General features: G+C 40.9%; 1 protein-coding gene and 1 long non-coding RNA gene across 2 annotated transcripts in view; one reads left to right on the top strand and one right to left on the bottom strand.

The window, feature by feature from the left end:
• Positions 1 to 26,750, top strand: part of LOC115472864 (cadherin-18-like) — a 588,666-nt gene that overhangs the window by 199,563 nt on the left and 362,353 nt on the right. The window lies entirely within an intron of this gene.
• Positions 3,874 to 7,694, bottom strand: LOC115472874. The gene is made up of 3 exons (XR_003942572.1): positions 7,621 to 7,694; positions 7,459 to 7,510; positions 3,874 to 3,916 (listed from the first exon to the last, which is right to left on the bottom strand). It is a non-coding gene; the product is annotated as an uncharacterized LOC115472874 (long non-coding RNA).

The following is a 26,750-nucleotide window of genomic DNA, read 5'->3' as shown; positions in this document are numbered from 1 at the left end:
GTCTCCTGTTCTGAAATTTTTATATATATATAAATACTTTCGGCCCCTTTTACTAAGCTGTGGTAAACACGGCCCTGCTCTAGCGCCAGGGGCCATTTTTGCTGTGTTCACTATGACCCTTTTTACTACAGTGGGTAAAAAGGCTACAAAAACACATGGCCATGCAGTAAGATTGCTGTTATTGCGTGGCCATGTGGGAGTGGAGCACTTACTGCCACCCATTGAGTTGGCTGTAAGGGCTCCCATGCTAACCCGGCAGATAACCCCCGTGCTAGATAATCAGTGTGGAAAATAGTGTGCACTGGGACTGGAGCTACCATTGCACTCACATTGGGCCAGCAGTAGCGCAAACTGACACATGATAAGCCCACGTTGGGCTTACCACTGCTTAGTAAAAGGGCCCCCTTTGAGTAGAAGAAGAAAATAAATTTAAAAAGATAAGTTCTGTTTATACTTTTTGATAGCACTTGGAAAATTATGCGGATGCTGATGGATCAATGACGATTACATATTCACTCTATTTCTAAATGATTGCCTGAGGGTTGAATGATGTGACTCTGATGGATCCAACAATATTTAATTCTATCTTCTAAACTATGCTTTAAATATTATGGGCGCAAGGTTTCGATATGTTGTAAGAAAATTACCTCCTCCTTATTCAAGATATAGTTGTGTGTTTTGGGTTGAATTAGTTAAGCAGTGAGGCTATAATTTTTATTTGGCATCAATTTGAAGGCAGAAATAAACAATAGGATGATTCAGGAGAATGAGGGGCCCTTTTACTAAGCCGCGTAAGGCTCTACGTGTACCCAACCCACACCAACATTGAGTTACCGCATGGCTACCGCTTGGCTCTTGCGGTAATTTCATTTTGGGCGCACGGCCGATACGCACGGCCAAAAAATTATTTTCGGACATGCGTGTCAGACACGCATCAAGTGGCATTTGGTGCATGTAGGTCATTACCACCCGGTTACTGCGTGAGACTTTACTGCTAGGTCAATGGCTGGTGGTAAGGTCTCAGACCCAAAATGAAAGGGCGGCAATTTTCATTTTGTCGCACATCCATTTTCGGCAAAAATTTTAAAAAGGGATTTTTTACAGGCGTGCTACTCTTCTTAGCCCTAGGCACCGATAGTGCCCCTGCAGGCCATTTTCTTCTGCACTGGGCTGTGCTTGCTCCCAAGGACTAATGCATCTTCTTCTTCTGCCCCGAGCTGCTCTGATCCCAAGAGCTTCAGCTTTTCTTGTCTTCAAGAGAGCCTGTAAGGGTACTCTCCCTGCTTGGGTTTGTAGTTCCTAGCTGTTAATAAAATTCTTTAACCACCAGTGGCAGGATTTCCCTACAAGAGGGTTATCTCTCATTCCAGCCAGAATCATCAAAGATAGTTCAGCATGAGATAATTACCCTCCAAAGACTAAAAACAAGTCTCTCAGTGAATTCCCAACATGCCACCAATCTGCCTTTCCCCTAAACTCATCGGGAGCAGGTTTTCCATTCTCACATTCTGATTCAGCTCTCTTTATACAGTGTGTATGCATAGTTTGACCCACAAGCTTTATTATTTTCAGTGAATTAATCCTCTCAAAGTGTGTGGAAATGCTCCCATCCACCTGTTTATTTGTACTCATTTGCATGTAGGCATAGCTATGGGACCCATCACCTCTCCTGCAAAATATAACAGAGTTCAGCACATTCCAGGGGAGCTCTACTAAAGCAAGCAAACTGGCAGTTAGGAGCTCAGAAAGAATAAACCTGTTTGTGTTTTTAAAACACTTTACTAGCATTTCTATTTCTTCACTTCTTTCCAATCCCAATAAGGCTAGTAGAATTGTATTGTCATTTAAAAAGAAAGAAGGGAAAAAAAACACTACCTAATCAGAGTGAACCAAATGGCATTTTTCTGTCACTAGTTTCTGTTGCAAAACACATGATTTCAACAGCATCTATTCTGTAGACTGTTTTGGTGTACAGAAATTATGCAGAAGGTAAAGCCTGACAGAACAGAGATAAAAATCACTGATGTTTGATCTTCACTGTCCCTGATCCTGTTCAACCTGTACAACCCTTAGCTCTGCTCATTCAGAGAGCAGGGATAGAACATTATACTATGAATACAGATGACATCCATCTTATTTATGATCATGGAGACTCTAGGTTTGACAATATTGCTCAGTTGAATCCCTGTCTGGCTGCTACTGAAACATGGCTGATTGTTAATAAATTGAAAATGAACTGTACAAAACCCGAGATGTTTTAGGTATGACAACCTACCATAACTTTCTCTTGCCCTGAAATCAGAATCAGAAATGCTGTACTTAGCCCAGCCCCAGAAATTAGAGTTCTGGGAGTTTAACTGGACTCATCTGTTGACATGTGCAAAGAAATTGGCACTATTGTGAAAGCTTAGGGGTTTTTTTCAACTGTGGAATGTTTATTATTTGCTCCTATGTCTGGAGTTTACGGATTTGGTAACAGTAATCCATGCTTTGTTAACTTCACGATTGGATTACTGCAGCACTCTTTGGGGCCCTTTTACAGAGCAGTGTTAAGCCTAATGCGGGCTTACCACTTGCTATTCTGGGACTACTGCCGGCCCAACGCAGCTGCTGGCGGTAGTTCTGGGTCAAGCACGCTCCATTTATGGGGGGGGGGGACCCGGAAATGGTTATCACTGTGGTAACCTAGTGGTATATTGTTGATTTGGTGTCCTGATATTTAATTAGTAGGAATTTACACTGTGATCAGCAGGCTTTGTGGTACCTGGTAGCATGAGGCTGACAGCAATCAAACAGTGAGCTCTCTTCTGTATAGGCCTACCGTTTAAAATAAACTTCCCTTATAAATGAAATTGAGTGAGGGCTTGTTTTTTGTTAACATTTCTTATGTACAGTAGCCTATTATTAATTGACCTGTTTGTTTTGATGTTTTGTGGTTTTATTTTTCTTTTTATGTTATTGTATACTGTTGTAACAAACAATGGTTACTGGCAATGCACTTATATAAAATATTCAAAGCTTTTATTCATATTACTATTAAACACTTTCTCATAGCATGCTATCTCGCACTAAGGAAATTAAATGAGGTAATCTAGCACACAGACTTTAACCTGAGGATTTTATCGCTGACAATAAAACTTCTGGAGCATGAATGAGGAGGGGATGCTTCCCCTTATTGGCTTTTACACATAGAACTATCTATGGAAGTTTGCTTTTGGATGCTTTTGAACAAATGGCAAGATTCTGGCTTGTTTAAACTAGCTTGTGTTATTGAATTTGGAAGTACAAACAGTTTGACCTTCATTGACTCAAAATATATATATATATATTTTTGGAATTTGGCATCATTTGTCATCGACTGTACTTAGTTCTTGTGACTACTTTTAGTGTGTTAGGTTACCTCATTTCATCTCCTTAGTGTGAGATAACATGCTATAAGAAAGTGTTTAATAATAATCTGAATAAAAGCTATGTATATTCTATATAACTGCATTACCAGTAATAATTTGTTTGAGTTACTATTTGTATTTCTGGTATTTATACTTGATATACCCCTGAAAGTGTAGTTTTATTGTATACTGTTGTAAACTGCCTCATGATTTTTTTTTTTTTTTGGGGGGGGGGTAGAAATGGTCTATTAAAAAAATAATAAAAAATAACATTTGTTTTTGCAGCACAAAACTGATACTTTCACTTATACATTTCAGAAAATTAACAAAGAACAAGTCAAAATAATCTTAAGCAAACCTTGTTGCCATGGTTATTTGTTTGATATAATATGATTTTAATGCTTTATTTTCATAGCTTACTTATTGCATAGTAGCAAACAAATACTTATATGTACAGGACTTGAAACTTGTTTCTGACAAATGCTTTATAAAGGGTTTCTCCCCAGCAATATCTCTTGAAAGCTCTTCTGAAAAGAAGAAAGAAAGAAAGAAAGAAGAAAAGCTTAGAGCGTACCAATGGACATTAGCGCACACTGAAGTCCAGATTCTATATATGATGCCTGAAAACTGTGCGTAATAAATTTCTGTCTAAGCGTATTCTGATATTACAGTATTTAAAACTATGTGCATCCATTTACACCAAAAGAAACATGGCGTAAACGCTGGCACATAGATTTTATCCAAAACTAATATTTCCCAAGCACACATTAGATATTAAGTGTTGTATTAGGTATTAAGTGTGAAAGATCTTCAGACTTTATGCATCCTGGCTGTTAAACTTACAGTTTTTCAAGCAGTCAGGTGCAACTCCTCATTGATCTTTTGGTATATATATATATATATATATATATATATATATATATATTATTTTTTTTTTTTTTTTTTTTTTTTGGTGTATGTTTTCTTTGAACCACTTTTTTACTTTTAGTGCTCAGTTCTTCAGCAGTCTCATATTTCACTTCAAAACTCATTTCTTGTTTATCACAAACTAATATTAAGCATATTCAACTATTTAACTGGCAGCAAGGTGCACAACAACAGGAACCTCAACCGACTTGGCCAGGTTTCGCAACTTCGTCAGGGCAGAGGTCCTTTTTCACTCTCCTGTTTCCATCTTCTTGTTAAACAAAATGGCTGACACGTACATTTTGGCACACAGGAGCATATTCTATATCAGTGTGGGTAAGTTTTAGAACGCCCACAAAACACCCATTTCCCTGCCCATAACCACATCCCTTTTAGGCGCTCTGCATTGCAGAATACACTTAGCGAGTTGTGCGCGCGCAAATTGTAATTATTGCCAATTAGTGCTCATTATTGCTCGTTAAGACCTGTTATCAATGCTGATTAGCTTGTTAAGCCAATTAAGTTACAAGCATTGTTATAGAATATGCTTGGATTTTGGCACGGAACACTAGGCACAATATTTAGGATCGGGGGTAAATGCCACACGGTCTGCTTTATTCTATGGGCCATGTGCTAAGCTTCAGTAAATGGGCCCTTAAGGGGTCCTTTCACTAAGCTGCAAGAAAAAGTGACCTTAGCGTGCCTTATGCAGGTCTTTCCCGCATGATAAGGTCATTTATACTACAGATGTAGAAATGTTTTTTTTTCTATTTTTGCATGAATGCCATGTGCTAATGTTGCCATTAGCATATGGCCATTTTTAAAATTTACTGCTTGAGCCCTTACTGCCGCTGATTTTGAAGGCAGTAAGGGCTCACTTGGTATCCATGCACTAATCCACTCTCCATACATGACACGTCCCCTAAAAAATTAGAAAAATTATTTAGCACACACCAATTTCAGAGTCACTGCAGGAGTGGCCTAGGGGTTAGGGTGGTGGACTTTGGTCCTGGGGAACTGAGGAACTGAGTTCAATTTCCACTTCAGGCACAGGCAGCTCCTTGTGACTCAGGGCAAGTCACTTAACCCTCCATTGCCCCATGTAAGCCGCATTGAGCCTGCCATGAGTGGGAAAGCGTGGGGTACAAATGTAACAAAAATAAATAAAAATGCCTAAGCACATCTCGCAATACTTTATTTTTTGCTGTGTAGGCGTACTTTACGGCCTAATGCAACTTTGTAAAAGGGCCCCTAAATTAGATAAACATCTATCCACACTGCAGCACCAGCTGTGAGTATGAGCTGGCTTTTGAGATAGCCAGCAGGAAAGTGGCAAGCTGTTGGCCTGGTCTGCTGTAGTTCGGCATATGGTTTTTTTTTTTTTTTTTTTTTTGTTCATGCACAGTCGTATGCCTGGAGCTCTGGTAGGCCATACTGTATGTGAAACCAGGGCTTAAATTTTTAAGTCAATGCGGTCAGATGCCACAAGTGGTTGTGGACAGCCACCAGTAGTGCAAGGGGTTCAGTTGAACCAGATGGGGCTACCTGAAGGATGTCTTGAAACTCAGGTACGGCTTTCCTGGGTTTCCTTTTTATTTATTTTAATTCTTATGGATAATTTTTGGACTCTGTGGGACGGACTCCAGAAACTGTTTTAAAATTGCTATTTTTAGAGCTCAGGGGGTCAGGCCTAGAGGTGATGTGCCAAGGTGTTTTAGGACCTGGTCAAGTCTGATTTTCGGGTTAAAATAATTATTTTATATGTGGTAGGGAGAACTGTAAGGAGACCTTCAGGTTGGGCACCTAAAAGGGGGTTTTATTTTCATTTTTAGAATGAACATCATGAGGTTTGAGAAGTTTTTTTTTACTGATTTTATGTGAAAAATGTATGAAAGTATCCTATTAAATGTTATTGATTTAAAATGGTACAACAAATAGTCACAGCCTGACTAACATCAGGTATTTTGTCTCCTTGTTCATTGCTTATCTAGAAATGTGGCAAGTTGACCAACTGTCTATAGTGAGGCAGGCCTGAGACAAAACCTAGGCCTGTTTGAATGTAGTACTGCTGTTCTTATGCTGAGGCATAAATCAGTGGCGTTCCGACGCTGGCTGACACCCAGGGCGGATCGCCGATGCGCCCCCCCCCCCGGGTGCAGCGTGCCCCCCCCCAATTAAATGACACCTCTCCCCCCCCCCGACGAAATGACATCCCCCCCGGGTGCACGCCACTGGGGAGGGGGGTGCCGCGGCGCGCGCCTGTTGACCTGTCTCCAAGTTCGCAATTCGCATGTGTTCACTGCTCCCTCTGAGTCTGCCCCGGAACAGGAAGTAGCCTGTTCCGGGGCAGACTCAGAGGGAGCCAGAGGGAGCAGTGAACACATGCAAATTGCGAACTCGGAGACAGGGCAACAGGTGTGCGCCACAGCACCCCCCCCCCCCAGCGGCGTGCACCCGGGGCAGACCGCCCCCACCGTCCCCCCCCCCTTGGTACGCCACTGGCATAAATGACAGGGTTTTCTGGAAAACCTGTTCCATATCTTCTGTGAGGCAGACAGTGAAAGCCCTGTATGGTTTTCAGAGAGTAAGAGGGGGTGCTTGTGCTACAGTATGTATGAAAAAAAAAAAATAGAGTATGACTGCAAAAAGGAGTCAATCAGAAGTGACAGAAATTTCTAAGAAGAGTGCCCATTTTGTATAGGGATTAAAGTAAAATAATTGAAAATTCTAGTGAGGGAGAACTATAATCTGTATTTTTTTAATTGTCTAGTTAAATGTCCCAGTAATTTAAAATATCCTTTAGCCACTTAGTCAGAAATGTTATTCACAGTATAAGGAGTTAGTTTATTTTATTGAAGGCTCCTTTTACAAAGCCATGGTAAATATTCCCGCTTGGCAAATGCAATAAAACCCATAGGAATTGAATGGTTTTCATCGCATTTACCGTACCGGAAATCAGTACTGCGGCTTTGTAAAAGGAGCCCTGAGTTATTTTTAGACAGGTAGCAGTTATTACATAGAAGAGTAAAGGGAAGATTCCAATGCAAGAAGAAGAGCAAATACATGACAGGAGAAGACTTCAGAAAAGTGAAACACTGAACACAGAGAAAGAGAAAGACAGAAAAAGACAAAAACCGAGAGAAAGAAATAAATGAATGCTTACCGTACTGGGAACAGGGAAGCTTTGGGCAATTCCAGACATTTCAGATCTTCGTCTGTAGAGAAAGAGAAAAGATTGCAGAAAGAATCCATTTCTTCTTGTTAATGTACTAGTGAAGGTTAAATATCATTACAAAAGTAATAGAAATGTAATATTAATACTCACCTGGCTTTGACTCCTGGGAAACAGCACTGAATTCTTCCGCTGATTTCTTACTGAATAGATATGCTGTGTTTTAGCTTTTGAGAAGAATGTTTAATAGAGGTTTAATAGTTGTAAAGGTTCAGCTAAACTTAATTCTAACAAGGTTTAATTATTTAAGCTATTTAAAGTAATATATTATTTATTGTTAAACTATTACATCTTACTTATTGGGATTCGTGCAATTACCAACATCTTGCACTTTAATTTAGCTAATACAAATCATACCTGAACTCATTGTGCCTTGTAACTAAAATGTAAGACAACTATGGGCCCAATTTTCACCTAGTGGCAATCAACGTTTTGCTGAAGGCTGCTAGTGTTAATCACAGAAATTCAATGCTAGATCATGTCCAGACACTAGCATTGAATTTTGGACTTCTGGAGCTGGCTAACTCACAGCCTGTTAAGTGTGATATTCAGCACTTAACAGGCTGTGAGTTACCACATAAAGATATGAATGACTTTTATGAAGTCCTATTTATGCAGTTATCCTGGCCAGTTAAGTGCTGAACTTCAGCAAAATTCGCCCTCTCCTCTCTGAACACACCACCCGAACTCTCGTGCACGTTCGCATTACCTCTCGCCTGGACTACTGCAACTTACTCCTCACCGGCCTCCCACTTAGCCATCTATCCCCCCTTCAATCTGTTCAGAACTCTGCTGCACGTCTCATATTCCGCCAGAACCGATATACTCATATCACCCCTCTCCTCAGGTCGCTTCACTGGCTTCCGATCAGATACCGCATTCAATTCAAGCTTCTCCTTCTTACCTACAAATGCACTCAGTCTGCTGCCCCTCACTATCTTTCTACCCTCATCTCCCCTTACGTTCCCGCCCGTAACCTCCGTTCACAGGATAAATCCCTCCTCTCAGTACCCTTCTCCACCACCGCCAACTCCAGGCTCCGCTCATTCTGCCTCGCCTCACCCTATGCTTGGAACAACCTTCCTGAGCCCTTATGCCAAGCCCCCTCCCTGCCCGTCTTCAAGTCTTTGCTTAAAGCCCACCTCTTCAATGCTGCATTCAGCACCTAACCCTTACCGTTCAGTGAATCCAGACTGCCCCAATTTGACTGCCCCTATCAGACTGACCGTTCACTTGTCTATTAGATTGTAAGCTCTTTGAGCAGGGACTGTCTCTCTTTGTTAAATTGTACAGTGCTGCATAACCCTAGTAGCGCTCTAGAAATGTTAAGTAGTAGTAGTAGTAGTACTTAGGGGCTGTTTTACTAAAGGGTTGCTGCACCACTGCAACTTGGAACTACCATCGACCCAACGCAGCTGTCAGCAGTAGTTCTGCCTCAATTGTGCACCATTTCTGGCGCTATGAAAAATAATTGTGTAATGTGTAGCGTGTCGCTAACCTGGTGGTAATCGGGCAGCGCTGTGCACTGCCCAGTTACCATGGGAGCCCTTCCTGCCACCTCAGTGGGTAGCGGTAAGTGCTTCCTCCATATGGCCACGCGGTAAGAATAACCTTACCGCATGACCATGTTATTTTTAGGGGCTGGTTTTCATTTTGGTTCTAACTGGCAGAATTAGAGGGTTAGCCTCAAACAGGCAATTTAACCAGTGATTTAACTGGCCGGTTAAATCACTTTGTATCAATTCCTATTTTGTTAGCATCATACTGGTTCTGGACAGTTAATCCTATATTAGTTTAATATTTCCCCTGGCTTATCTGGGATTGGTTAGGCAAGGCTAGTATTTTGTACTGCCCCATCTAAGTGCCATGACAGATCAGAGGTACTCAAACCAAGACTACAGTTATTTGGATAAGACAGTCACTTGTCTCAGAGAGAGGGTTTATAAAGTATGATATTTATGCCTTACTTCTTGATCAGTTATGATTTCCTTGTATCAGGAGTGGACATTATTTCAATTTTATATATTTATGTATTTAGATTTTGCTCATACCTTTTTCAGTAGTAGCTCAAGGTGGGTTACATTCAGGTACTCTGGATATTTCTCTGTCCCAGGAGGGTTCACAATCTAAGTTTGTACCTGAGGCAATGGAGGGTTAAGTGACTTGCCCAAGATCACAAGGAGCAGCAGTGGGATTTGAACCGGCCACCTCTGGATTGCAAGACCAGTGCTCTATTTACAAGATGAAGAGAATTCATTCTAAAGAAATACAATTTTTAAAAATAATGATTTATTTTGTTTGCTTGCCTTTATTTACTATTTCTTATATATGGTTAATTCAGCAAATGTTTCTCTGGGAGTTTCAAGTTTCAAGCTTATTAATTCTTGATATGCCTCCAATCAGAAGATTACCATCTACTGTAAATTTTATACAATCAGTAAAAAATTTAAAGTGAAACAAAGAGAAAAAATACAATAAAATAGGAAAATTAATATATTAATTAGTTTCATATATTTTTGTGGTATTTTCCAAGTGGGGTCTTCCCCAAACCAGAGTTAGAGAGAAGTATTTGAATAATTTTGGATAGAGTTGCTTGAATCTGAATCCAGAAACCCCAAACGAGGGGGTCATGTCCATCACATATGAAGGAAATATTCTACTTTGTTACATTGCCTCCATCAAAAGTAATAGGCTTCTAGATCCCATTCTGCTATCTTTTTCCTAAGGATTCATATTTGTGTACTTAACAGGGCTATAGAGATTGACCAGTTAAACACTTTAGACCGGTGGGGTCCAAAACATGGCACAATCTAGGGGGCCAAGATTATTATCCCACTGTATAGGCTTTGTATGGGTAACAATGTTGAAACAATGCTAAGAGGGGGATGTGACTGAATTCTATAAAATCCTGAGTGATGTAGAACTGGTAGAAGTGAATCGATTTTTTACTCTTTCAAAAAATACAAAGACCAGGGGACACTCGATGAAATTACATGGAAATACTTTTAAAACAAATAGGAAATATTTTTTTGCTCAAAGAATAGTTTAGCTCTGGAACTCTTTGCCGGATGATTTGGTAACAGCGGTTATCGTATCTGGGTTTAAAAAAAGGTTTGGACAAGTTCCTGGAGGGAAGGTCCATAGTCTGCTATTGAGACAGATATGGGGAAACAACTGCTTTCCCTAGGATCAGTAGCATGGAATTATTACTACTATTTGGGTTTCTGCCAGATACTTGTGACCTGGATGGGCCACTTTTAGAAGCAGGATACTGGGCTAGATGGACCATTGGTCTGACCCAGATATTCTTAGATATCACTTCCATTAAATAATAACATTCTATCATCAAAAGCCTTTTCAGTATCCAAAGAATGGAAGTGGAATCAATAAGCATACTTTGGATGTGGTATATTTAGTAATCATCAAATAATATCTGAACTATATCTTCCTTTTATAAATCCCATTTGATCTAGGTGTACTATATGGTAAGCATGCACTGCCCAATTCTAAATCACAATATTTATGCAAATCTCTATATATAAAAGGCACCACCAACGTTCTAAATGAAGTCTCCAGCTGGAAGTATGAAGGGGGAGAGATATCCGGTTTCCCCATGAGTGTCTGCCCCGCCCTCGCTCTCTCTGTAACACAAACAGTGAAGGAAAACACAGCAAAGCACGAAATCAAATCGCTCTCTCTGTAACAGTGAAGGACTCAGAGGGGGGAGGGGAGAGAGGGCAGAAGCCCTCACTATCTCTGTAACACAAACACAGCACAGCAGGAACACTGAAGGACTCGACTCCGAGGGGGGAGGGGACAGAGAGGACAGACAGCACAGGGGAAGGGAGAGAGGGCAGAGGGCAGGGACACACACACTCCCACATGCACACAGAAGAAAACCTTGCTAGCCCCCGTTTCATTTGCATCAGAAACGGGGCTTTTTTTACTAGTATATTATAATCAACATTAAGCATAGAAATGGGACAATAATTGACAGACAGCAATAGATTCATTCCTTCTTTCAGAATTGCCTTTATAGAATTTGTGTAAAATGAGTCCTGAATTTTACCTTGATGGAGCTCCTACCTTGTATATGTGGACATTTATTCCTGCTTTTGAGCTAGTGTAAATATCCATTCTTGAATTGTAAAAGTATGCTTGTACACGTACATTTTCATAACCTACATGTGTATTTGTGAATTCTGCCCAAACTACATCCCTGTACATGCCTACCTACAAGCCATCCTCTCTCGGTGCATACTTTAACACTGGTCAGTATTTTTAAGAGCCCATTTAATATGTTAATCAATGTTTTATATGTGAAAATTGTTTGTAAATTACCTTCTTATCTCCTTCTGAATACCTTCTTATTCTCTTTCCAATAGCCAAGAATCACTCTGTCTATTTCTAGTTAAACAATTGTGAACTCTGTCCTGGAGCCACACCTAACCAGTTTGGATTTTAGGATATTTATAGCTCCTAAAACTACTGAATTATTTTCTGAGTGAAATAAGCTCTTTTCCCAATTTTTATTTATTTTGATTCACACTAGGGATATGCATTCATTTTAAAAAACTAATGGTAAAATGCCATTAATGAAGCCATTTTTGTTCTTGTAGTTTTAAGAAAATGATTGTGGGGTCAAGATAAGATAAATTTTCCTTCATGTCATTTGATTTTGGCAACAATGTAGGCTATGGGGTCAGAAATAGCAGAGCTAGTTTGGTAGGGGAAGAAACATCATTTTCTCTTGTACATTAAAGGAGAGAAGGTAGCGGCAAATTGATTCATTCATAAAGTTATTTTGCTGAAGTTCACAAGGACTTAAAAATGGATAAATCAAATCAAGATAGGGCTCTCGGACAGAAAGTGGCAGAAAAACAAGTTCTAAAAATCTCAGGTTTTATCACTGTTCCCTTTAAGGTGCGCGGCTGCCACCATACAAGCAGCAGCAGCAGCAGCAGCAGCAGCAATATAGCATCCATTGTGACACATCCCAGTGCTCTGGCTGGGCCAAAGTCTCTCTATCTGCAGCTGCTTGTCACCCCCCCCCCCCCCCCCCCCCCCCGGATATCATTTTCCTGTTCTGGGGCAGAGCTGGCATCTGCAGGTAAAGAACCTGTGGCCCAGCCAGAATGATTGGTTGTGAAGGCAGAAGCCAGAGATTGATTAAGCAGGTGGGAAGGAGTCTCAGCAGTTCAGTTCAGGGAGAGCAGCAAGGAAGGCGAGAAGCAGTTGCAGGCTGAAAACCCTTGGGTAGGGAGGTCCCTAAAGTACTGGAGTCTGAGAAGTATTTGCAGGCTGAAAACCCTTGGGCAGAGAGGTCCCTAAAGTACTGGAGTCTGAGAAGTATTTGCAGGCTGAAAACCCTTGGGCAGGGAGGTCCCTAAAGTACTGAAGTCTTGGAAGTATTTCCAGGCTGAAAAACCTTGGGTAAGAAGAAGTCCCTAAAGTATTGACCTTACTAGTGAAGCTGTTGCAGGGGGAATCCCTTGGGTGTGAGAAGTCCCTAAAATATGGAGCTCATTATGAGGGTGAAGAGAATAGAAGGTAGAAACTGCTGCTTGGTGACTGAACTGTGATGATGGACTGAAAGAACTGTTTGTCTTGGGAATTGAATTACTGTTTATTGTGCACTGGATAAAGAGCTCAGACTGGAGCCTGTAAGCCTGTATTGAATCCTGGTATGTGCTATGCTGCTGTTGGAACTGTGTACTAGAAACCTGCATGGAATAAAAGTCCTTAAGATTGAAGGTATTGGTGGACATCTATTTCTTCATTGTACCGGGAGCCTGTGGCTGGAGGAGATTGTTCTATCCTTGGCTGCGCGAGAGAGGTACCTGGTTACAGGGATGAAAAAAGTGGAAAGAAAGGACAGAGTTAGTGAAAGACTGGGGAATAAAATGAAGTGGAATAGGAGAGCCAGGTTGAGGGAAAGAGTTGTAAAGCTGCATGTAGGCAGTAAAAAAAGAGAGACATTGAAGACTAGATTTTAAGAATGAACTAAATCTGGACAGAGATACAGAAAAATAAATGAAGAAAGTTGAAAGAAAAAGGAAGAGAGAGAGAGAGAGAGAGAGAAATAACAAATGGACAGGAAGTCATGGCAAGATAGTTAAGAGAAGATGGAGAAAAGCAGAATCCAGACACTGAGAATAACATCATTAGAAAAAGTAAATGGCCAAACAACAAAGGTAGAAAAATAATTTTATTTTTAGTTTAGGATAAAGTAGTGTGGTAGCCATGTTAATGAAGGGTAATGTTAGTAGAAAATGGAAATAAGATGGTAACTTTTTTGGACTAATTTAAATACATTTTTGAGTGTCAGAGACCAATACCTCCTTTCTCAGGTCAGGTCAGAACAGGGTACTATAACAGCAGCTTACTGTCGTGACCTGAGGAAGGAGGTTTTGGCCTCTGAAACTAATTGAAAAATGTTTTAAGTTAGTAAAATAAAATGGTTTAGGTATCATCTTATTTTCTATTTTTTGTTTGTATTTGTTAATTTGCAATGTAGATTGGAATATGCCCGTTTTTGTCTGCTATCTTTATAGTTTGCATGCTACAGGAGTAGAGAGGTGTGGTAGCCGTGTTAGTCCACTCTTAAGGTTATCAATAGAAATCAAACAAAATAAACCATGAAAAAGAAAATAAGATGATATCTTTTTTATTGGACATAACTTAAACATTTCTTGATTAGCTTTCGAAGGTTGCCCTTCTTCGTCAGATCGGAAATAAGCACTCACTATTTTTCTGGTATTTACTGTATACAGAGTCTGAATTCTTGAAGGTTCAGTTTAATTTTTGTCTACAAATTCCTATTTTTAGTTTGTGGTTACTTAGGACCGTGTTTAAAATGGCACACTAGCATTTTTAGCACACACTAACCATGTAGATGCCCATAGCACTCATGTGGAAGTTACTGTTTCTATGGTATGTTGGAATTGTTCTGTAGATCCTGAATGGCATTTCTTTTTTTTTTTTTAATTTTTATTAATTTTTATATACTTATTACAGAAATTATCATACTGCAAAAGTGTAATACAGCCTTTAAGTAATTAATACAGAAGAAATAATAATTAAGCAAATTGTCCTAAACAAAGACAAAATATTGGCTTCCTTAGACCCCAATAATGGGGGGGTAGGAATTAGTGAAGATAACACAATCATAACATATAAATGAAAAATTTTGGTTCCGTTAGTCCCATATATATCTCAACTCTATCGTTGTTTATTGTCTAGGAAAGTCTGAAGCTGATCAGGCATATAATATATGTATTTAACTTGATTTAACCTGATGACACATTTACAGGGATAAGCCAGGAGGAAAAGACCTCCCAGTTCCAATACTTTTGACCTCATAGAGAGAAACCTTTTTCGTTTTTCTTGTGTAGATTTAGTCACATCCGGATAAAGCCAAATCTTTTGGCCAGCAAAAACACGGTTAGTTGATTTAAAGTAAAGACGCATTACTGCATTTAAATCCTGTTGGAATACAAAGGAAATTATCAACGTCCCCCTTTCAGGTGATTCTTCAATTGTTTGCTCCAAAATGGCTGTGACATTTTGTAAGTCTATAGAGTTCTCTGTTCCAACTTTTTTCATCGTACTTGGTATGTAATAGATTTTATTCAAAGGGGGAAAAACTTCTTGGGGAAAATTTAAGTTTTCTTTTAGATATCTCTGGAACATATCTTTTGGAGATTCTCCCAATATTCTAGGAAAATTCAATATTCGGAGATTTAATCTCCTATTAAAATTCTCTACTTGTTCCAGTTTTCTTCTGATTTCCATATTATATTTTACCACAGCCATTTTAAAATCCTCAGTTTGCTTTGTCTCTCTCTCTAAGGCTTCAATCTTAGAAGAAAAATCTTGTTTTGCCATATCTAGGGAGTTTTTCACTTCCTGTACATTCAAATTCAAAGTCTTTACCTCATCCGAAGATTGTCTCAGGGTTTTTTCTATTTCCAATAACTTCAGCCAGATCTTACCCAGGCTCACCTCCGTCTCTCCTGCAGCTGCAGATATCCTTACAGAGTTGGACTCCCCTCTGAGCTCTTCGGAATAACCCTTTCCGGGTTCCGAAAGAAACCCAGTCCCGCTCAAGGCAGTTGCTGGGCAAGGAGGCATCGTAGAGAAAGGTGGGGAGAGAGAGACTTCTATTTCCTGCGGGGGGGGGCACGCTTCACCGGTCCCTCCTGCTAAGGACTCCGCTCCGCTTCTTCGGGACAATGCGGGGAAGAAGCGTTCCAAACCTCTGCTTGCCAGTGTGGACGTCGTGGGATGAAGGGAAGTCCCCCGAGTCGTCCCCTTACGCTTGGTATGCAGCATTTTAGAAAAACAGGTAAATAATTCAAAATTCAGCAAGTAGTAGGCAGGAGCTCGCTTCCAACACCTCCGCTCACGGCGCCATCTTGACACACCCCTACTGAATGGCATTTCTAATGGTTTATTTTACTTCACAGTATAATACCTGGTGCTGGAATTTGGATTTGGATTTAGATCATACCTTTCTTAGTAATAGCTCAAGGCAAGTTTCATTCTGTCCCTGGAGGGCTTACTGTTTACTAAGTCTCTCTAGTGGCTACCAGTCGGCAGTGCCAACACGGCCCATTGAAAATGAATGGGCTGTGTCCATATTAGCGCACAGCAGCTGCTAGTGTGGCTTAGTGAGTGGGGGGGGGGGGGGGGGGTATGTTTTGTACTTGGGGCAATGGAAGTTAGAAACAGAGAAACATGACAGAAGATAAAGGCCAAATGGACCATCCAGCCTGTCCATTCTCTGTAACCACTAAACCTTTCCTTTTCCTAAGAGATCCCATGTGTCTGTCCCATGCTTTTTAAAATTCTGACATAGTCCTCATCTCCACAACCTCCACTGGGAGGCCATTCCATGCATCAAGCAACATTTCTTTGAAAGAGTATTTTCTCAGATTGTTCCTAAGTCTGTTTCCTCTTAACTTCATCCTGTGCCCTCTCATTCCAGAGGTTTCCTTCATTTGAAAAAGGCTTACTTCCTGTTCATTAACACCACTGAGGTATTTAAATGTCTCTATCATATCCCCTCTCTCCTGCCTCTCTTTCAGCATATGTATGTTGAGGTTCATGAGCCTGTCCCTATAAGTTTTATGACAGAGACTGCTGACCAGTTTTGTAGCCGCCCTCTGGACTGACTCCATCCTGTTAATATCTTTCGATAGGGGGCAGTCTCCAGAATTGCACACAGTATTCTAAATAGGGCCTCACCCAGAGACTTATAGAAGGGCACTATCACCCCTTTTATCCTGTTGGCCATCCCTCTTCTTATGCATGCAAACATTCTTCTGTCTTTGAGCGTTGTTTTTTCTACCTGTTTGGCTACCTTAAGTTCATCAGACACTATCACCTTCAAATGCTGCTCTTCTTTCGTACACAGAAGCACTTCACCTCCTATACTGTACCGTCCCCAAGTGCATGACCCTGCATTTCTTAACATTAAATCTTAGTTGCCAATTCTTGGACCATTCTTCAAGCTTTGCTAGATTCTTCCTCATGCTATCCACACCTTTTTGGGTGTCCACCCTATTACAGAGTTTGGTATCATCCACAAAGAGACAAACCTTACCAGTCAGTCATTCCACAATATCACTCACAAAGATGTTAAACAGAGCCGGCACAAGGACAGATCCCTGCGGTACACCACTGATAACATCTTTTTCTTCAGAGCAAACTCAGTTTACCATTGCTCTCTATCTCCTTCCGCTTAACCAGTTCTTAACACAGTCAGTCACTTTAGGTCCCAGACCGAGGGCATTCATTTCAGTTTTAGTTTGGCAAGCTCCTCATGAACACAATCTTCTGAGAATCGGTCCTGGTCTACCATACATCCATCCTTATTAGTTGTCCTGCCCCCAGCTTTACATCTGTGAACACAGAACAGAAATAATTGTTTAGCAGGTCAGCTTTATCCTTATCTTCTACATATTCCTCACCTTCCGCCTTGTGCCTCACAATGCTATTTTGGCACTTTCTCCTGTAATTTACATACCTAAAAAAAAAAAAAAAAGTCTTGTCCCCCAGTTTTACTGTACCAGCTATCTTTTCCTCCATTTGCTCCTTTGCTTTCCTGACAGCTTTTCCAGCTTCTCTTTGCTTTTTAGGTAGTTTTGCCTGTCTTCGTCTTTCTGAGTCATCTTGTAATGTATGAAGGTTAACCTTTTTCTCCTTACCTTTTCAGTTACTACATTTGAGAACCAGAGCAGCCTTTCTTTCCCCCCTCTTATGTAATTTTCTAACATAAAGGTTTGTTTTCTTTAAAATAGCTCCTTTCAGTTTCACCCACTGATGTTCTGCTTCCTTCAGTTGTTCCCATCCCCCCATCTCAGCAAAGTTAATTCTTTTGAAATGTGATTTGTCCAAGATCTCAGTGGCAGTAGGATTTGAACCCTGAGTGTAACTTTATTTATTTATTGCATTTGTAGCCCACATTTTCCCACCTATTTGCAGGCTCAAAGTGGCTTACAGAGTGTGGTTATGACATAATCATTTCGTGATAACAGGTACAATTCTTGTAGTTTGAATGTTGGTAAGAGAAGATAGGCATAGTCATTTCATGATAACAAATACGAATAGATGGAAAGTGTTAGGTAGGTTAGTGGTGAACTGCGGTAACTGTGTGGATTGTTGAAGTAGTTTTGTAGGCTATGTATTTTCCTTGTAGGCCTTTTGGAAGAGATAAGTGTTCAGGGATTTGCGGAAGTTAATTATTCTGTCAATAGCTTTCAGGTCTGTAGGTAGAGCATTCCACAGCTGCGTGCTCAAGTAGGAGAAGGTGGTGGCATGTGTCAGCTTGTATTTTAGTCCTTTACAGCTGGGGAAGTGCAGATTGAGATATTTGCGGGATGATCTTACAGCGTTTCTGGGAGGCAAGTCCACAAGGTTTAGCATGTAGATTGGGGTGGCTGCGTGTATAATTTTGTGTACAATCGTGCAAATCTTGAACTCAACGTGTTCTTTGAGTGGCAACCAATGGAGTTTCTCTCTTAGGGGTTTAGCACTTTCATATTTATTTTTTCCAAATATGAGTCTGGCGGCTGTATTCTGGGCTGTTTGGAGTTTTTTGATGGTTTGTTCTATGCAGCCCGCGTATAGTGCATTGCAGTAGTAGTAGTAGTTAACTTAATTGGTTAACTAGCTAATCAGCAGTGTCAATTGGATGTTAACAAGCAATTATCAGCACTAATTGTATTCAATTAAGACGTGCACAACTCGCTAAGTGTACTCTGTAATGTGGTGTGTTTAAATTCTAAGTCACATAGTTGAAAATGGGGAGTGGCCATGGATGGGGCATGGACGTTTCTAAAATCTATGCGCCTTATTAAAGAATACACCTGCTCTCCCCCAGATTCTACATATTGCACCTAGAGATCCACACTGAAATCGGCACCGATTCTATAACAATGCACTTAATAAGCTTAACGGCACTTAAGCAATAATGAACACTAATTGGAACTGATTAGAATTTAGGCGCAGAAGTCACTAAGCATATTCTATAAAGATGTGCACCAAAATTCTAAAGTGCGCAGGCAAAAAGGGGTGTGGTTATGGGTGGGGAAACGAGCATTTCGTAGGCTTTCTGAAATTTACTCACCTAGTTATAGAATATGGCCCAGTGTGCCTGCTGGGATTTACACAACATTTTCATTGGTGTAAATGGATGCGCATAGATTTAGGGGCTGAAATATCAACTAAGCATATTCTATAAACAGCGCCTAAACCTAGGCACCAATTATAGAATACGCTTAGTTGGCACTGACTTCAGTGTTGATTTTTGGGGCACCATATATAGAATATCCCTCTCTGTGCATTATTTAGGTGTCAGGGTTTACGCTAAGAAAAGTGTGGTGTAAATGGCCGCAGCTAAGTTTGGTCACCCAGTGTATTCTGGAAATTTAAGCCTTTTCTATAAAATATAGGTGTGCTTTAGAGAATACACCTAGGCATACTTGTTTTCCATGCAGAATTTTCAGGCACTATATATAGAATCTAGCCCCATATGTGTTATCTGTAACAACAAGCTAAAGGCTAGCAGAGTTAAAGCCTGGTGGCCATTTGACAACTTTTTAAAGATATTGATAGGCAAATCATTTTATGGCAGCCCGTAACCTAAGGATTTGTTATATTACTACTGTACATCACTATTCACATGGCCAACTAGAAAATGCTGGATTGGGGAGCTAGGGCTGACTGAGAGATCCAAGTGTTAAAGTGCCCGCATACATTTCCAGAATACTGTTGTAATATGTTGTATTATTTTGGCATGCATTACACTTTTGGGGCCCTGTTTACTAAAGCTCGCTGTAGGTGCACTATTGTTTTTAGTGCACGCTAAAAATTAGCGGTCGCTAATGCTAGAGACACCCATATATTCCTATGGGTGTCTCTAGCATTAGTGCATGCTTGTCACGATTGTGACTGTTTTCCTTGGCTGTGCTCGCTTTGCCCTCTGGTGGCCAGAACCGGTGGCTGCCATAGACTGTCTTGCTGTCTCCTTATACATTCCAGACTTTCTTTCCGGTCTGGTCCAGATATTCTAGCCCTCCAGACTTGGTTTGAAGTTTGGCAGCTAACCTCACCCTTAGCTGCCTTGAGATTGCTGCAGCTTGAGCCTCAGCTGCTGATGGGCTTTATTAACCACCTGGAAACTTTCTGCTTTGCCTTTGCAACACCAACGGTCCAGGTTGGTGTTTGTGCAGTTAGCACTTCTGCCTTGCCTTGTTTTGCCTTGTTTCTTAGTTAGTGTTCCTAGTCTGTGCTTCTTGCCTGTTTGAGTCTCCTGACTCCTGTCTTATATCCAGCCCTGATTGCTCCTTCCTTGTTTGCTTTTGGCTTCCTTCCCGTACTGGTTGTGAACCTTGTATTCCTGTCTGTCTGAGACCCTGTATTTTGAATCCTGTTCTAGCCAAGCTTGTGTATGTATTTCTGTCTGTTTGAGACCCTGTACCTTGAATCCTGTTCTAGCCAAGTTTGTGTATGTATTTCTGTCTGTTAAGACCCTGTATCTTGAACCCTGTCTAGTCTAGCTTGTTTCTCCCCTCTTGGTCCAGTAAGTCCTGCTGGCTGCCCACACCTAGGGACTCAACCCCTATGGAACTGCGGTCAAGCGCAGGTGAAGTCCTGTTCCAGTTACGCTAGTTCTTGAATCCTGCTTGTGTTTTCTGATTCTGGTCCCTGCCAAGCCAAGTCCATTCCGGTTCTGCTTATTCCTGCCCTGCCTGCCTACAGCTTCTACTCCAGTCCTGTTGGTCCAATCCTGGTCAGAGGATTTTGCCTGCTGCTGCCACTCCTCGTCAGCAGCCCAAGGGCTCACAATTCCAGACTTTCCTTGTGAACCTGACAGTGCTAATTTTAGTATTTGCATGCACTAAAAACGCTAGTGCATCTTAGTAAACAGGGCCCTTGGTGAGCAAAATAATTAGAAAAAACAATTCCATTCAACTGCGGTATTTAAACCATGAGGTTCCAAAGACTTCAAATGGTGAATCCAACGCTGCTCACTCTGCAGAAGTTTTCAATTTCTATCAACACTCTGCACAGTGGCAGTATATAATCCAATATACAACACTGGAATTCTTCAAAACCATGCGCTGCAGATGTACAGTGACTCGCCAAAAGTGCTCCTTGTTTTAACCTGAATACACAAGAACATTATTTAGTTGAATGTATATGCAAAGGTCTCATTGTCTTTCCCACATATACTTTGTTGCATTTGCATTGCAAAACATAAATCACACATTCAGTCTTACAATTTGTAGCAAAATGCAACTTATAACGCTTGCCATCAACAGGATTTACAAATGTATTAATCTCATAGGCGGTCGGTGGCCCAACTGTTTGGGGAGGCTAAAGGGGGTGGGGTTAGGGGTGGGGCCAGGGGTGGAGCTTAAATCCATAATTGTCTGATAACACACAGAAAAAATAAATAAATAAAAATAAGTCACAATTAATACCTTTTATTAAATTTAGATATTAGCTATGTATCATATGTCAAAGAATAAAGTGGTTGCTCAAAGCATATACTAACCACAATCGCTCAACTGCAAAACACTATGCACAACTTTGTGCAAAAACACACTCAGAACCTTACTGTACCATAAATATTACACTGGGCAGAACCTAATACACCAATATACCACCCATACGGAAAATGTAGACCCTCAACAATATGAAACAAGGGATCATAATATCACAATTCTCATGTAGAGCCACAAAACACCCTAATTCATGTTTAATGTGGGATAAATGTCATAAATAAGTAAATAAATATAAACTTTTAATTTTGAGCACCTGATTCTCAAAGTGGACATATTCCAAACACTATAATGAAAATAAAATAATCTTTTCTACCTTTGTTGTCTGGTGACTTTGTTTTTCTGATCATGCTGGCCAAGTATCCGATTCTGCTGCTATCTGTCCTCTTAACTCCGGTTCCAGGGCTTCCTTTCCATTTATTTCTTTACTTTCTGCCTTTCTTCTTCATTTCTTGCCTTACATCCATAAGTAAAAGCTGGGTCCTCTGCAGACTTGACTGTCCAGTGGATCCAGCTTCTGCCTATTTTCTCCATTGATGTGCAGGTTTTCTCCCTTTTCCCTCATCTCATCTCCTTCCTCTGTCTTCCCTCCCCTCCATGCATGTCCAGAATTTCTCCCCTTCATTCATGTGCATCTCATTCCTGTCTTCCCGTCTCGCCATCTATGTCCAGCAACCCTCTTCTCCCCTCTAGCCACCCACCCATGTCCAGCAAATCTCCTCTCCCCTGACCTCCCCTCCACCCATGTCCAGCAACCCTCCTCTCTCCCCTGCCATCTCCTCTATCCACCCATTCCAGCAACCCTCCTCTCTCCCCTGCCATCCCCTCCATCCACCCATGTCCAGCAACCCTCCTCTCCCCTCTAGCCACCCACCCATGTCCAGCAAATCTCCTCTCCCCTGACCTCCCCTCCACCCATGTCCAGCAACCCTCCTCTCTCCCCTGCCATCCCCTATGCACCCATTCCATCAACCCTCCTCTCTCCCCTGCCATCCCCTCTATCCACCCATTCCAGCAACCCTCCTCTCTCCTCTGCTATCCCCTCTATCCACCCATTCCAGCAACCCTCCTATCTCCCCTGCCATCCCCTCTATCCACCCATTCCAGCAACCCTCCTCTCTCCTACTACTACTACTATTTAACATTTCTAGAGCGCTACAAAGTGTACGCAGCGCTGTACAAACACAGAAGAAAGACAGTCCCTGCTCAAAGAGCTTACAATCTAATAGACAAAAAGTAAAGCATTTAAATTTAAAATATTTAAGCAGTCAAGCACAAGAGAACAGTCACAGAAGGACAGAAGATGTTGAAGGGTGGTCAGTGTGATTAGGTGTAACTCTGGTTGGAGTAGTGGGAGAAGGTGATAGAAGAATAGAAATGGGTGAGGTAAAGTAATGAGTGGGTTGATAGGGAGGTTATATAAGACATGTCACTCTAGGGGTGGGTGGGTAGAGGGGTAGGGTGGGTAGGATTAAGTCTAAAGCAGGAGAAGGTATTCTCTGCAGCCTATCTGTGAGATGGAAAATGCTCTCTGAAGCTGCTGCTATAAGTTGTTAGTTTTCTCTCCCTGAAAGAGATCCAAGCCACACCCACGAAGTTCAAACTGTCAGTGGGGAGGGTGAGGGGAGGAAATGGCAGTGCTTGATGAAAAAGAGAGCTCAGTTTGATAGGAGATATACTATAGGATGTCATTCTGAGGCCAGGCTAAGTATAAAGCAGGAGAAGGTATTCTCTGCAGCCTATCTGTGAGATGGAAAATGCTCCTCTGCCATGCCCTCTATCCACCCATTCCAGCAACTCTCCTCTCCCCTGCTCTCTATGCATATCCAGCAAATTCCCTTCTGTCCCCTGCCCCCCTCCATCCATACCCGGCAGCGCCAGCGCGATTCTCCTCTCCCCTTTCCCTCCTCTTGTTTACTATCTGCCCCGCGCCATTTTTAATTTACCTGCGTTCCAGCGTCGGCCCGCCATGTCATGTCAAAGCCCGCCCTGCTGCCTGACTCTATTCTTCCCTCCCTTCGCGATGTGATTCGTTCGGCAGAGTCCCGCCTTCTGACATCATTTCCTCAAGGGCGGGACTCTGCCGAACGAACATATCGCGAAGGGAGGGAAGAATAGAGTCAGGCAGCAGGGCGGGCTTTGAAATGACGCGGCGGGCCGACGCTGGAACGCAGGTAAATTAAAGATGACGCGGGGCCGATAGTAAACAAGGGGAGGGAAAGGGGAGATTCACGGCGCCGCTCGCCCACCCGCCCGCCGCCTAACTCTTTCCTGCTGGCTGGGGAGGCTTAGCCTCCCCAAGCCTCTTATACCGGGTGCCTATGATTAATCTCCATTCTTATAATACACATTTGACAGGAACCATATTTCCTATGTTCCCCCACTGATGTTTCCTTTATCAATGAGGGAAGTTGACCTAAAATTTCTTTTACATTTTTACCTCGGGAAAATGCCACTTTGAAATGCTATTGCTCAAATATTGGATGTACTTACATCCCAATTATGTTTGATTATTTTAGCCACCTCTTCCCCACCCTTCGTAAATGTCAACACAAATGTATGCACTTTTTCTTATTCTATTTCCCTGCTATTGCTATCCTGTAATTATCACGATATGGCTCTAGTCTACTCCCAAACAGTTAATGTAGACTAGTGAAAGTCACATGTACAACCAGAAGTATGTGGGGAAAGCCTCACAATGTCACCAGGGCATAAACTTCATATGATGTACACTAATAATTTGAGTGGAGCCCATAAGTAGTAGTAGTAGTAAATATAATCATAGGCAAAGGACAATGAATTCACTTTCAGATGATGTGACAGTGTTTAATATGGTACTAGATGGCTCCTCCACAGACCCAAAGATTCACATTTACACTGCATGGTAAAGGAATAAATGCACTGTAAACAACAAATTTTGGATATATATTTAAATAGATCATTATGATGCAGTGAGCATTATTGATCCTTAGTCTGTCTTAGCAATCAATTTCACAGATGAGCTGCTGTTGTAATTTAAAAACTAGCAGACCTGTTAGTCTGTTGAAAACTGTTTATGTACAATAATATGAAAAGATCAGAAAATAATAGTAATTGTTTGAAAGGAATTAGGTAAAGAAATACAGAGTGATATTACAGGAGAAGATAAAAATTGATCTGGTGCATTTCTCAGATGTTTCCTATATGACCTATTTGTATCATATTTTTTTTTCTTTTATTGAAAGCTGGCAATTAAGGGAACCTTCTTTTTGACGTTCTCTGTAAGTGTTATGTCTGTTATCAGGGCAGTTCATTTATGTTTCTGGATCCAACTCAACTGGAAACATTTCTTGAGGAGAAAGAAAACGTTTTCTTGACAGGAATAGAGATCTTATAGGATATTGGGGTAACCAGGTTGTGACTTATTTCCTGGATTCTTCTATGTATTGTTTTCTTTAACTGTAACCTTCTTTTGCCTTTTCTCTTCTAGATGAGAGCTAATTAATGATAATGATATTTGAATATATTGTGATGATTTTATGTTTTTAATTTCCATTTCTCTTCTTTGCAAGTATTGGAAAATAGAATTGAAAATAGTAATAATTAAAATGATCTGGCACACATTATACAATGAGTGCAATCTACACTTGGCTGAATGCTCACAGGAAATATCTGGAGAGCAGCTGCCATTCTCCAAATAATTCTCTTAGGAAAGACTATCTGTGGACATTTAGGGGGGATTCATCAAGCGGCATTAGGTCTGTAATGCATGTTATTTGGCCCTAACACAACTTGACTTAAAATACATGGCAACATTTAAGTCACCATGGGTTAGGGAGCAGAGAGATGCAAAACATGCAAATGTATATTTCACATCTCATTATTATGCAAATACCCTAACACGGCACGTGGTGATACACCTCATGTCATGTTTGGGCCATAAAAGCACAGTAAAATAACCCTAGTCTTTTGCTGGGGTTATTCTGCATTTGTGATTTGCTGTGGACTTGAGGAATCTCTTTTTGTTTTGCTTACTTCCTCTTGGCCGCCTTTGCTCATCTGACGCTGCTATATCAGCTCATTCTAACAAAGTCCCCTTCTGCAGGACCCTTTTAAGGTAATGTTTTCCCATGTATTTATTTATTTATTAGGAATTATAAATCACACTCAAATAAGAGAAGCTTCTAAACCCAACAAATTCAATGTAAAAACTCAGGGTTTAACCAAAAATAAGTAATGATTCTTCTACAAGCAGAATCATACAAACAAGCTTTTAAAAAAATGGAGGAAAAGACCTCATTAACTGGAAAGCAGCATTATTTGTTGTTTGTTTATATGAACAGTTCCATTTCATCATCGGTCATAAAAAAAAAACCTCCATTGATACAACCATTTTATTCCAAACATTTTAAAGGTAATTTTCAAATAATAATATTTAAAAGAAGTGATCACTTATTTGTTAAATAATCCAGATGGTACCCATTTTGCCCATCTTATGGGCCTCTTCAGGGGTTCTGTTCAGTGACAATTTGTTTTCTTATAATCAGATAAGCATTTAAACTTAAGGCTTCCTTTAAAGTGGGGGAGTGGCCTAGTGGTTAGTGTGGTGGACTTTGGTCCTGGGGAACTGCGTTCAGTTCCCACTGCAGGCACAGGCAGCTCCTTGTGACTCTGGGCAAGTCACTTAACCCTCCATTGCCCCAGGTACAAATAAGTACCTGTATATAATATGTAAGCCGCATTGAACCAGCTATGAGTGGGAAAGCGCGGGGTACAAAAGTAACAAAAAAATGGATTTAAACATTGTCAGTGCTTCTACGTTCTTCATTATAACAATCTACCTGAATTATATTACACTAATGGTTGTCCTTATTTCCTCAAGGCTACCTTTAAGTCCTCTTCTGTAGAACCCTTTTAAGATAATGTTTTTCCATTTATTTATTTGGAATGATAAATCACTATATGGAGAAATTTATCAAAGGTGGTGTACAGCAGGTATATCTTGACAACATTATGTTAACAGCATAAAAATGGTAAATTAGCCAAATAACAGCATGCTACATATGTAGCCTGAGTCTGTCTTCCAAGAAGCTCAGTTTGGGGTTCTTTCACCCCATCCAACCAGTGTCACAAACAAAATCCTTTTCTGCAGTTTTGTCATGGGGCTCACAC

This window comes from Microcaecilia unicolor, chromosome 1 (assembly GCF_901765095.1).
Source record: "Microcaecilia unicolor chromosome 1, aMicUni1.1, whole genome shotgun sequence".
NCBI lineage: Eukaryota > Metazoa > Chordata > Amphibia > Gymnophiona > Siphonopidae > Microcaecilia > Microcaecilia unicolor.
This window is presented reverse-complemented; position numbering and strand designations above follow the sequence as displayed.